Genomic DNA, 12426 nt, shown 5'->3' with positions numbered 1-12426 from the left:
TATATATATATATATATATATATATATATATATATATATATATATATTTCTAATCCCTTCAACTACTGAGAAAAGTTTCAGAAGTTACAATTATTGTTTTTCCATGTAGGAATGTTAATAGTTCAATTTTGATAAGTTGATTTCTTTTCCCTGTTTACATTCTCATGCTTCTCTTGCTTCTTGTATCTGAATGTCAAAATTTCTATTCAACTCTGGTTTTTTTTTTTTTTCAGCAAGAATGCTTGAAAGTCCTGTATTCCACTGAATGACCATATTTTCCCCTGAAACATGATACTCAGTTTTGCTGGGTAGGTGACTCTTGGTTTTAATCCCAGCTCTTTGACCTCTGGAATATCATTTTCCAAGCCCTTCAATCCCTCAATCAATGTAGAAGCTGCCAGATCCTGGGTTATTCTGATTGTGTATCCACAATATTCAAATTGTTTCTTCCTGGCTGCATTGTTTCTTCCTGGCTTGTAATAGTCTCTCCTTAATCTGGGAATTCCAGAACCTGGCTATAATATTCCTAGGAGTTTTCTTTTTGGGATCTTTTTCAGGAGGTAATCAGTGGATTCTATTTTGCCCTCTGATACTAAAACATCAGGGAAGTTTTCTTTAAGAACTTCCTGGAGGATGATTTCTAGGTTCTTACTTTGGTCATGGCTTTCAGGTAGTCCAATAATTTTTTAATTATCTCTCCTGGATCTATTTTCCAGGTCAGTGGTTTTTCCCATGAGATATTTCAAATTGTCTTCTATTCTTTCATTTGTTTAGATCTGTTTAACAGCATCTTAATTTTTCATAAAGTCATTAGCTTCCATTTGCTCCAATCTAATTCTGAAGGAATGACTCTCCTCATTGAGCTTTTGAGATTCTTTTTTCCATCTGGCAAATTTGGCTTCTTAAGGCATTCTTGTCCTCATTGCCTTTTTGAGCCTCCTTTGCCATTTGAGTAAGTCTGTTTTTTAAGTTATTATTTTCCTCAGTCTGGCTGTTGACTCTCATTTCATAATTTTTTTGCATTGTTCTCATTTCTCTTCCCAATTTTTCCTCCACTTCTCTTATCTGCTTCTTAAGGTCCTCTATGGGCTCTAACCAGCTTGTATTTTCCTTTGAAGCTTTTGGTGCAAGAATTCTGACTTCACTGTTTTCCTCTTGTTTCATGATTTGCTCCTTTTTGTCCCCAAAACAGGAGTGTGATGTTGGAATCTTCTGTCTGCTTTGTTTCCTTTGCCTGCTCATTTTGCCACTCGATTACTTGACTTTGGGGCTTTTTGCCACAGTAGGACTTTGCCACCAGACAGGGGAGCTTTTGTCACAAAAGCTGGGGTTTTCTCAGCTGCCAGAGGTATTTGATGGGTGCCCTCTCTGAGGCCTCCACACACTCTGGCAAGCTGGACACACCCCAGGACCTCCACCCTAGACTGCAATCCATATCCAAGCAGGTTAAAGCAAGAGCGATTACCCCTCAGACTGGTGCTTGGTCTCCCTACACTCTGCAGTCCAGGAGCTGAAGCCCTCACATGGCACTGGCTGACTGTGCTGGAGTCTCAGAGGCTTTTCGCCCCAGGGGTAAAAGCTATGCACTCTCACTTACTAGTCCCAACGTCCAGACTGCACTGACCTCTCACTTTGTCCTTCGCATCTATGTGTTGATAAATCTGGAAAAGGCCACAGCTGCTGCTGATCTGGAGTCCCTCTGGCCGCTGCTGGTCAGGCCCGCCCTGGGACTAAAGCCTCAGAGTGGGGCTGGGCTCGGGTCCCAGAGTGCTGGGCTGGATTCCTGCCGGCCTGCTGGGCTGTCCTCAGTGGAAGGTTAGCTTCTCTGTGTCATTTTGTGAGTTCTGCAGCTCCAAAGTTTGTTTAGAGACCCCTTTTACATGGATTAGGGAGGGTGGAATGCAGAGCCACAGGAAGGTCGTGCTTCTACTCCGCCATCTTGCCTGACTCCTTTTCTAACACTCTCTCCACTCTACCAGCTACCTGCTACATAATTCACACCTAAGAAACACATTGCATTTTTGGACAACTTTAATTTCTACAACATTTTTTTCTTAAGTTAGCAGAAATCAGCTTTCCTGTAATGTCAATTGGATCGTACTTTTGTTTTGTTTTCTGTTCTAACCTCAACAATATGTTCATTCTATTTTCCATTTTGCTCCCATGAAAATAGTTTACACAGAGTTATAATTAGACAATACTACTTGCTATGAAATTTTTACTCTTTTGGTCATGGATCATCTCAAGTACATACCTGTCATTCACCTTTACTAATGATATGGCAATTAAAGTTATTTATTACAAAATAACATTTGATAGATTAAAATTTATAAGCTCTAGACAAGAGATTCTTTACCTGAGGTCTATGGACTTGCAGTAGGTTCATGAATGGATTTGAGGGGTTCATGAATTTGAATGGGGAAAAATACACCCTTATTTTTTATAAACCCTAATTTAAGATCAGCATTTCCTTCAATTATGAAAGTAAGAAACAATGTATACAAGTCTTATAGGTTTGACTGGACTGGCAGAGTGACCACAACATATTAAAAAAAAAAAACATTCAAGAACTCTTAGACAAGAATAATTTTATAACTTGGCTATCTGAGGAATCTCTAGTTTGTAAAAGATAGAGTTCTTTCGCAATTGATTTATGCACTTTAATGTGCAATTTTCAGTTGCTTATTTTACAAGTTACAAATTTAAGTGGTGTTTACAGATGAATTGCTTCAGGTTAAATCAATAGTTGTAAAGTCAATATATTTCTTTAGGAAATCATTTTGAACATTTTAATCAGGCCTTTGGAACTCTTACACTAATCCACTATCTAGTGTTTAACAGTCATCAATATGTTCGATAAAGCCAGCAAATTAAGTGATATTCTGACCTATGTTTGACTTTGATGGATGGAGTTTAGTTTTCTGTGAAATTATTTTGATACTCTAAGCAGATTTATAACAGCAAAGCTAAATTCAATATTTTGAGAAACAAGAAGTTTTTTAGAACTGTGGGCTAATTGCCTTTCAATCTCATATGAGTTTAGGTTTCCATAGGAAGTGAAGCAGAGAATGGAGGCAATCTAACATATTCAGTTATGCAGCAAGATATGCTGATATTTGGTGCTTTTTCACTGATGCAATTCATGCTGAAAATAGAATCATAGTTTCCTAAAGATAGAAGGAATTTTAGAGGTCATTTGGTTCATCATCCTAAAGAATATAGGTTTGATATTATAGAAAAAATGAACAGAAAATAACTGGAAACTATCTTTAAGAAACAATGATAACTACAAATGAATATAATATAATTGAAGTACATTTGCTTTACAGGGATAATATATTGATGAGTTACTAGAATGGAGGAAGACAAGAATTACATATTTCATACCACCATCACCAAATTAGAAATATTTAATTTTGAGCATGTTTTGAATATGATAAGAAGCACTGATTGTTGGAGTAAAGGGGAATAATAAGGATTTCCTAGTTATACAAGTAAAAAAGAAAAGAGAGAGAGGCTGTTTTCTTAATCTTGTCAATGAATATTAAGGTGGAAAATGACTCTGTTAAAAAAAATAGAATTCTTTTGTATTTGGGCAGAGAGGGAACACTTTTATAAACTCATGATTCTGTTATAGCTGAATTAGAATGAGGATTAAGATTTCTGCATCTCATTTTCTGGGAATCTTTATTATGATGGAGTCCTATAGATAGGACCAAGCAAGTATGTAAAGAATTACTATTTCCAAGTTATACATGAACTTGGATAGGTTGATATTTTGAGACTAGAGATAAAAATATACCTAGTATAGGCTTTGTGGAAGATGATCTCAGAAAGGAGTAGATGAAAGAAGACAAAGTGGATGGTATTTGGAAAATTCCATAGTGCTTTTGAAGATCCCAAAATTTTGCTTGCCATTAAAAGTCTTGTTAACATCAATATTTACCCAATAATTCTATATGACAGCAAGAAATGGGTGCTAAGATCTCAGAAGGATGAAAATCAAAATAACGTATATGGTGGCTATATATATACTGAAGCATATTCCTAATAATAAGTGTAGTGACAGTTGCTGCATACAGCATTTAATAACTGACATAAAATAGATCAGTCAAGACTTGTGTGATTGACTGATATGAGCATTGGAATTAGAGTCAGAGCACCTAGGCTTAAATCCCAACTCTGCTATGTACTACTTTTTTTTTAACATTAGGTCTCTTTAACCTCTCTAGGAGGGACAGTGGAAAGAGGGCTGGACTTGGAATAAGTAAGACCATAGTTCCAATATGGCTTTATATATTTAATATTACTCTGGGTAACTCATTTAGCTTCTTCAGGCCTCAGTTTCCTCATCTGGAAAATGGGCATGATAATTACCCAGGGTCATTGTGAAGAACAAATGAAATAACATTTAAATCACTTCACAAACCTAAAACCTAGCATCATCATCATCTCAGCAATAGCAAAATGAGGACATTGGACTGGATGATCTCTAATGTATTTCCTAGATCTTAATATTATAGAAATATGCAAGAAAAAGAAATGCATCAAGCATGTAGTAAGAATGATGTATAATAATGGTAGTCCAAATTTTCTACCTCTTCATAAGATATTTAAAGACCCAAAGTGGTTGCCAGAATATTGGGAAAATTTTCTACCCATGATAAATGCTGCAAGAATCAGAAGGTTAGCATTAGTTTAATTGAATGTAACAGTCAGATAAAAGTAATCAGATTCCTTGCAGTGGTATGAAAGTATCATTGAAATGAATTATCTTTTATGTAGGATTTGAATTCCATTCCCTTTTAACAGTGTTGGCAATTTTACTGTGATTTTACAACCTCAAGCATAGAGAACACTTTTATTCAGCACACCTCTGTGATCTGTGGATTACAGACAGGATATCTGCAAATCTATTGTGCCTATTTCATCATTTTGATACTCTGTCACTTGCTATTGGGGAACATATCTTTTTATGCCACTAACTGGATACCCTGTTCCACCAGGGGTGGGGAACTTGCATTCTCAAGGTCATATATGCCCCCTAGGTCCTCAAGTGCAGCCCTTTGACTGAATCCAAACTTCACAGAACAAATAACCTTAATAAAAACATTTATTCTGTAAAATCTGAACACAAAGGGCCACACTTGAGAACCTAGATAGGCATATGTGACCTCGAGGATGCAGGTTCCCCACCACTGCTTAACTTTAAATCATTTTCTGAACTTTGTCTTACCCCACTCCTCTTATTTCTCCTCTCCTTCTTCATGATTATTAGCAGCAGCAGCAATAATAAGAAACACAGCAGAGAGAGAATCATATCAGGAATCAGGAGGTTCTGAATTAAAATTCCACCTCAAATGCATATTGTCTGGCCCTCGGCAACTCACTTAACCTCTGTCTGACTCAGTTTTTTCATCTATAAAATGAAGATAATGATACCACCTACCTCCTAGAGTTTGTTGTGAGGATAATCTTATGTAATATTTGTTAAATGCTTTGCTAATTTAAAGACCCAATATTAATTCTCTTCATCATGTTACCTTATGCAACATAAGGTAGCTTTGTAAGTGGAAGGTAAATTGTAATGATGCCTTAAGTATCTTACTATTTGTAAATTTTGATTTTTTAACTGCTTTAATGCTTATAAAACATCTATGAATGAAGCAGTATCTGTATCATTATGCATATTCTGTAGGTAAGGAAACTGAGGTTCAAAGAGCTTAATAGATTTAAGTGGCAAAATCAAGAGTAGGACTTGGGTCTATGGTAAGTCCAGTGTCGTTTCTCCCGTACTACACTGACAGTAGTTAAATGACATCATGGTTAGGGAGCTGAATCTGGAGTTAGAAAGACCTGAGTTCAAATTAAGTCTCAGATACTTTACTAGTTATGTGTGACCTTGGACAAGTCACTTAATTTTTGTCTTTCTCTACTTCCTCATCTTTAAAATGAGAGTAACAACAGTAAGTTCCTCTTAAGGTAGTTGTGAGGATCAAATAAGCTAATACTTGTAAAGCAATTTGCAGACCTTAAAGTGTTATATAAATGCCACCTTTTGTTATTCAAAAAATTCTCTTACTGTGACTTAATTCTTGATTCAGTGTATTGGAGTGAAAAGAGTTAGAATTTGTAATCAAAGCTCTAAGTTTGAATCTTAGTTCTTCTGCATAGTACCTTTGTGACCTTGATATAGACATTAGACCTTTCTTGATCTAATTCACCATCTGTAATGAAGAAGTGAATGGGTTGGACTGGATGACCTCTTATGTCCTATTCAAATATCAAGACTGTAATCCCAATTTCTTTTGTGTGACAGCTTTATGATTTAATTAATAAATATGTGCTAATGTGATTAAGAGTCCTTATATATTTCCAATTCAAAACACCTTTCCCCCATTTATTACATGGCACATAAGGATATTAGCTTGGGTAGAAAGCTCAGGAATGATGGTATACTGGTGAGGGAGATATTTTAGGGACAAGGTAGGACTTCTGGTCATATCTTGCACAAGGATATCTCCATTTTTAAGGCTTACTTAGAAATTGGGGTTTTAATGAATATTTTTACCTAGAGGGGAAAAGAAACAACTTTAGAAGAAACCTAGACCTCCATCCAGGGGAGAAGATGTGTCTCCAGACGAGACACAATGATTCTGGAATCTCTTCTCAAGCAGGGAAAAAGTCATGTGGTAAATCACAATAATTAGAAAATTACCTAACATTCTAATTTACCTTATTTTTCCCCTTCTTCTTCCCTCCATCCCTTTCTCAGCTTCTTCCCTTCTCCTTTTCTTTCTCACTGTCTGCCTTCAACAAACATTTAGTTAAGATTAGTTTTGAACTACAATTTTTACCAGATGAATTTGAAGATCATTTGTTACTACACAAGATCTAAAACTTTATTTTTTCTGATGTTTCCCTGACTCAGATGCTCACCTTAAATTTTTCTTCTTTTTAATTTATTCGCCTTAGTACAGGGTTCATTATTTGATGAAAGAATTATTCTACCTCTGCTTTCACTATGTTCTCTGCTATCTTTGATCATGATGATACAGCATTTTAAATGAAAGGTAGTTGAAAAAGTCTGAAGTTTCCATTCAATTTAGATTTTGATGATAAATGAGTAGTGCTTAGCTCTGGAAGAAATGACATGCAAGAAGATGTAACTAAGCATTTCACTCATTGTCTCCAAAGTGGTGCACTTCTATTCTGGTATCTCTCACAAGCAACCATTTGGAGTTTTATTGCACTTTTTTTAAGTTATCTATTTTAATGTGCTTTAGCGATAATTAATATGGCCATCAATCTATTCTCCTTCCTTCTCTCCCTCTTTGCTTCTCTTTGTCTTTGCTTCTCCCCCTCCCTGTCTCTCCCCTCCCTGCCTCTGCCCCACCCTTTTTCTCCCCCCCTTCCTTTCCTTCCTCCTATCCTCTGTCCTTCCCTTCTTTCTTCCCTCCTTCCCTCCCTCTTTTCAGTCTTTCCTTCTTGCTTGAGCTCTTTCCCGCTCTCCTGAGCCAGATTCAAAACCAGCAAAGCTTATGTTCTTTTCCCATCTCTGACACATACTGACTGTATGACCCTAACCAAGTAATTTAATCTTTCATTGCTCTAGACATCGAAGATGATAAGTTGTGGAAAAGGCACTGAGTTGTATTGGTATAGATTCATCCATAATAATGAAATCATGGGACCAATCTATATCCCTATGGGGGGGGCAAAAATAGTGAGAATATTTAATTGAATGAGAGCATCATAAAATCATGGAGACAGAGCTAGAGAGAACTTTATTTTTTTTTTGGAGGGGGGAAAGTGGGGTAATTGGGATTAAGTGACTTGCCCAAGGTCACATGGCTAGTTTTGTGTGTGTGTGTATTAATTGTCTGAGGCCAGGTTTGAACTCATATCCTCCCGATTCCAGGGCTGGTGCTCTATTCATTGTGCCACCTAGCCACCCCTAGAGAGAACTTTAAATGTCATTTAGTCCAAGAGACATATTTTATAAATGAGTGAAGTGAGGCATAGAGAAGTTTGGGGACTTAAATCTTTGGATGAAAAAGTGATTATTAAATGTTTCCCATGACAAAAAACTAGGCCTACTACCACAGAAACAAATAGGAAATTGGAGATGGTCCCTGCTCTCAAAGAGATCACATTGTAAGGAAGGAGACAAGACCTATAAGAGCTTTTACTTGGAAGTCTATGTTAGTAAAGATTCCTTGGTATCACTGTGCAGTGACAAAGCCAACTGTAATATATATTCCATAATTATATTTCCTTTGAAATCATATTTCTTTCTGATTTTAAACAATTTGACAGTGACAAACACATTGGTGAGCAAAAATAAAGAATCATTTCTAGGTATTTAGTAACTGTGGTTGCTGAAAAGCAGTTGCCAATATCTTATCTCCATAGGAGTTACTTTATGAAGAGATAGCTTTGGGGTCTGGGATACAAGCAGGAAGGATGGTCTGAATGTACAGCCATGCCCATAGGTCTTAAACTTAACTACACCTACATGCACTTGGTCTATAATTGGTCTTGCTGGTGAGGTCCATTTCCAGTGTTGGCTCCCTTCAGTGTTGGCTGTAGGACCCTTGTAGAAACAAGGCTGCTGGTGTGGGACACTGCTGTTCTAAGGCTCTTGGGATGAGTCTTGGACTTTCTTCAGTTCTGCACAACCTATCAGGGTGAATCAACAAAACATTTTGCAGAGGAATAAAGGGGGCGGGATCTGTTTCAGAAAAGGCAATCCCCCCCCCCCACTAATGTAGTCATGGATAATTGAAGTATTGTATGGTATAGCAAGGTTTTTGAACTCAGCAGTCATATGAAGTCATTGTTTTTATTTCTCAAAGCTCTAAGAAATGTATGCCATCGTGTAGTAACTCATTGGTTCTTTTAAGACTGGTTCTTATTGCCTCACAGTCTTGAAGTGAGTTTTAAAAAATTAATTCATTAGTTAACTTTTAGTTTACAATATTCACTTGCACAAGCTTTTGAGTTCCAAATTTTCTCCCCCTCTCTCTCCTCCCCACTCCCCCTCTATGGCAGCACGTAATCTGATATAGGTTCTACAAATATGTTCACATTAAACAGTCAAGTTGTAAAGAAGGATTATAACCAATGGAGTGAACAATGAGAAAAAAGAAACAGAACAGAACAAAAGAGAGAAAGAGAGAGAGAGAGAGAGAGAGAGAGAGAGAGAGTAAGTAGTTTAGTTCAATCTACATTCAGACTCTGTAATTATTTCTCTGGATATGGGATAGTCCTTTCCATCATGAGTCAAAAAGTGATTTAAAAAAAGCCAAACAGATATATGGAAAAATAGGATTCTGATCACACACAAACAGCAAGTTATCCATATAGTACTATGGCCCATAAATTGAACTGAATATTAAAAATAATATGAATCTTTATTACAATAATAATAAAGGGAGCAGGAGCTGAAATTTAAGAATACTTTAAATTTTGCAAAACACTTCACAAATATGTTCACATGTCATCCTCACAATGACCCTGAGAAGCAGATGTTATTATTATCTGCATTTTACAGATGAGAAAATTAATACAAGTACACCTTAAGTGACTTGGCAGGGATCACACAGCTAGTCAAGGTCTGGAGACTGGATTTGTACTCCACATCTAGGCCTTTATCTATTACACAATCTACCACTTGCCATATTACTTAAGTAGACTGAGATAAGCTACTGATACCATAAACCACTTCACATTTGTAATAACTATTTTCATAATCTACATAAACAGGCAGAGTGGAAACCTTGCCTCAGAGTCAAGAAAATCTGGAATTCAATTTCTCCTCTGATATATGCTATCATCCAGGGTGAGTCCCTGAACCTCCCAGTGTCCCTGGTAAGACTGTAATTTGAAGAGTATAAATTGAAGAGCCACCAAGAAGGGTTTATAACTCCACTGGAATAGCAAGATTCTCATTATTATTTCTTGCACAAATTAAATTACACACATATGTGTATAAATATAAATATATATATATACACATACATACATACACTTATATGTATATATAACATATATACATTCCTACTATTGTATATATACCCATATAATTATATATGTGCATATATGTAATTGTATACATAGATGATATTTAAATATTTTTAAGTATATGGCACTTTAAGCATATGACGCATCTGCTTTGAGCATTAAGCAAAGACTGAATGACTATTTTTGACTGCAAGTAAAAAAAAAGATTTTTTTTTTCATCTACCAATTAGACTTGACGGTTTCTTAGGGTTTCTTCTAACTCTTAAGTTTCTATTTATTCAATTGTTTCTCAGTTTGTCCATCTTGTTGTGGCCCTATTTGGTCTTTTCTTGGAAGAAATACTGGAGTGGTTTGTCATTTCCTTCTTAAGCTCATTTTCCAGATGAGAAACTTAGGCAATCATGGTGAAGTGACTTGGGAGGGGTCACACAGCTAGTAAGAGCCTGGGGCCAGTTTTGACCTCAGAAAAATGAGTCTTCTGATGCCAGGCCTGATATTCTCTGTCCAATGTGCCATCTAGTTGCCCCTAAGTTTCTATAGCTCTCTAAAAATAAGCAAACAAACAAAAACAACCAAAAATAACAAAACCTTTTACTCAAGGTTTTCCTTTGGGTTTCAGCTAAAACTTCTGAGTGACACATAAATACACCCAAATTGTATTTCATGAATGATTTGGCAATAATAATAATAAAATCAAAGAATATAATTAGCCTAAACATTTAATGAATACCTAATCGGAATGAAACACTTACATAGTTAATGCATTTAGCCCAAATTGTTTCATTTTGTCCATCATTTATGAAGCAAAATGTTGGATAACAAAAACCTCTATAGCATGGAGGAAGTTAACTACTGATGAGGACGACCAGCTATGCACACGGTAAGAAAAACATGATAACCCTAACCTAGGAATTCACAAAGGGATTGTGTTATGTATGGATTTGCATTTCCTGATGGCTAATTAGTGACTTCAGTGCAATTCTTCTAGAGAGTTAATTACTTGGTTTTACACAAGTTCTTTATTTATCATCATTAAGGGGTCTGTTGAAGGAGGTCTTTTTTAGGTATAATGTATCATTTACTCAAATTCTCGTTTTGGCAAACTGAGAGAAGAAGTGAATTATATGTTATGCATTTACTTATACTCTGTGATTCCAATAATCATTTCTGATTTGTTGGTTTCAACAAATAAGATGAAAAAATCTCTTCTCACCAGACTTATAACTAAAGAGAACAAAGATTTTCTTGAAGGCCTAGCATGTAGTAGGTGCTTAATATATTTCTCTTCAGTTGAATTGTAATTTGAAGAATGTGACCAGAATTATTGATTAAATTATTAGGTTAATTTACTCCATTTTTAAAGAAATTTAGGATTAAGAGTAGAAAAAGAAACATGATCAAGCACAGTGCAGTTATTCAAGGCAAACTCATCCGTACACATTCCGAATATGTTTATTGCAAAAGGAAAGTAACGTGGGCTGAGCTGACATCTTCTAATCTGTTTGCTTTTATTGGAAGAATGTTAAAAAGAGTAATTCTTAGAGTAATCCATTTAGTGAAGACATCATCTCATTTTCAAATAGATAAGACTCATGGGATCACTGGTCAAATATGTATTCCTATTAAAACAATAAATATGAATTATGCTGATAGTTAATTATTATTCAGGATATGGTTCCAAGGTAATACAGCTACTCTTGTGCACAGTCATGCATTTGCAAATATGTTTGTGTCCATTCAAAAGAGATTACTTAAAAAAATCAGTCCCAGGTGAGGTGCCATTGTAGCTTCTCCTGCTAGTTTCTTGGGTAGAATGTGACATGACAACAAACTGTTATAAACTATGGAGGTAAGAGAATTTGGTCCTTGAGGCATTCTTGATCCTAGCCTGAAAAAATTGAAGCAGGGAAAACAATAGGCAAGGGGGCTGAAAGATTAAAGGTAAAAAGAGAAGAGAAGAGCAAGATGGTGGCAGAAGTCAAATTTCTGGAAAGAAATATAATGTGGAAAATGGAATAGAGATAGGTTATCTAAGAAGCTACAGTTCCTATACTGATCTTTTGAGCAAATTGTCCTCTGCTTATCAGTAGCATTTATTCAGTATATGCTATATGGTAATTACCATCTAACTCTACCATTCCTCTACATAAATACACACATGCATACATATATGTGTACATATGCATATTCACACACATATGTTTATATACACATAAACACATACACTCAATTCTTCATATACCATAATTTGAGAGGACCTGATAGCGAGATTTAAAATTTTCAAAACACTCACCTGAGCTTTGTTTATCTGAGAAACTCCACTGGAAATGTTTCAAAGATGCTCCTTTCTTTTCATTTTCATTTCTACTTTTTTTCCCCAGGGGTTGGGGTTAGTTATCA

This window comes from Petaurus breviceps, unplaced genomic scaffold, assembly GCF_028583685.1.
Source record: "Petaurus breviceps papuanus isolate PSGF00001 unplaced genomic scaffold, PetGlider_PUasm1.0 225, whole genome shotgun sequence".
Taxonomy (NCBI): Eukaryota; Metazoa; Chordata; class Mammalia; order Diprotodontia; family Petauridae; genus Petaurus; species Petaurus breviceps.
The sequence above is the reverse complement of the archived record's forward strand: the minus strand, read 5'-3'. Positions refer to the sequence as shown.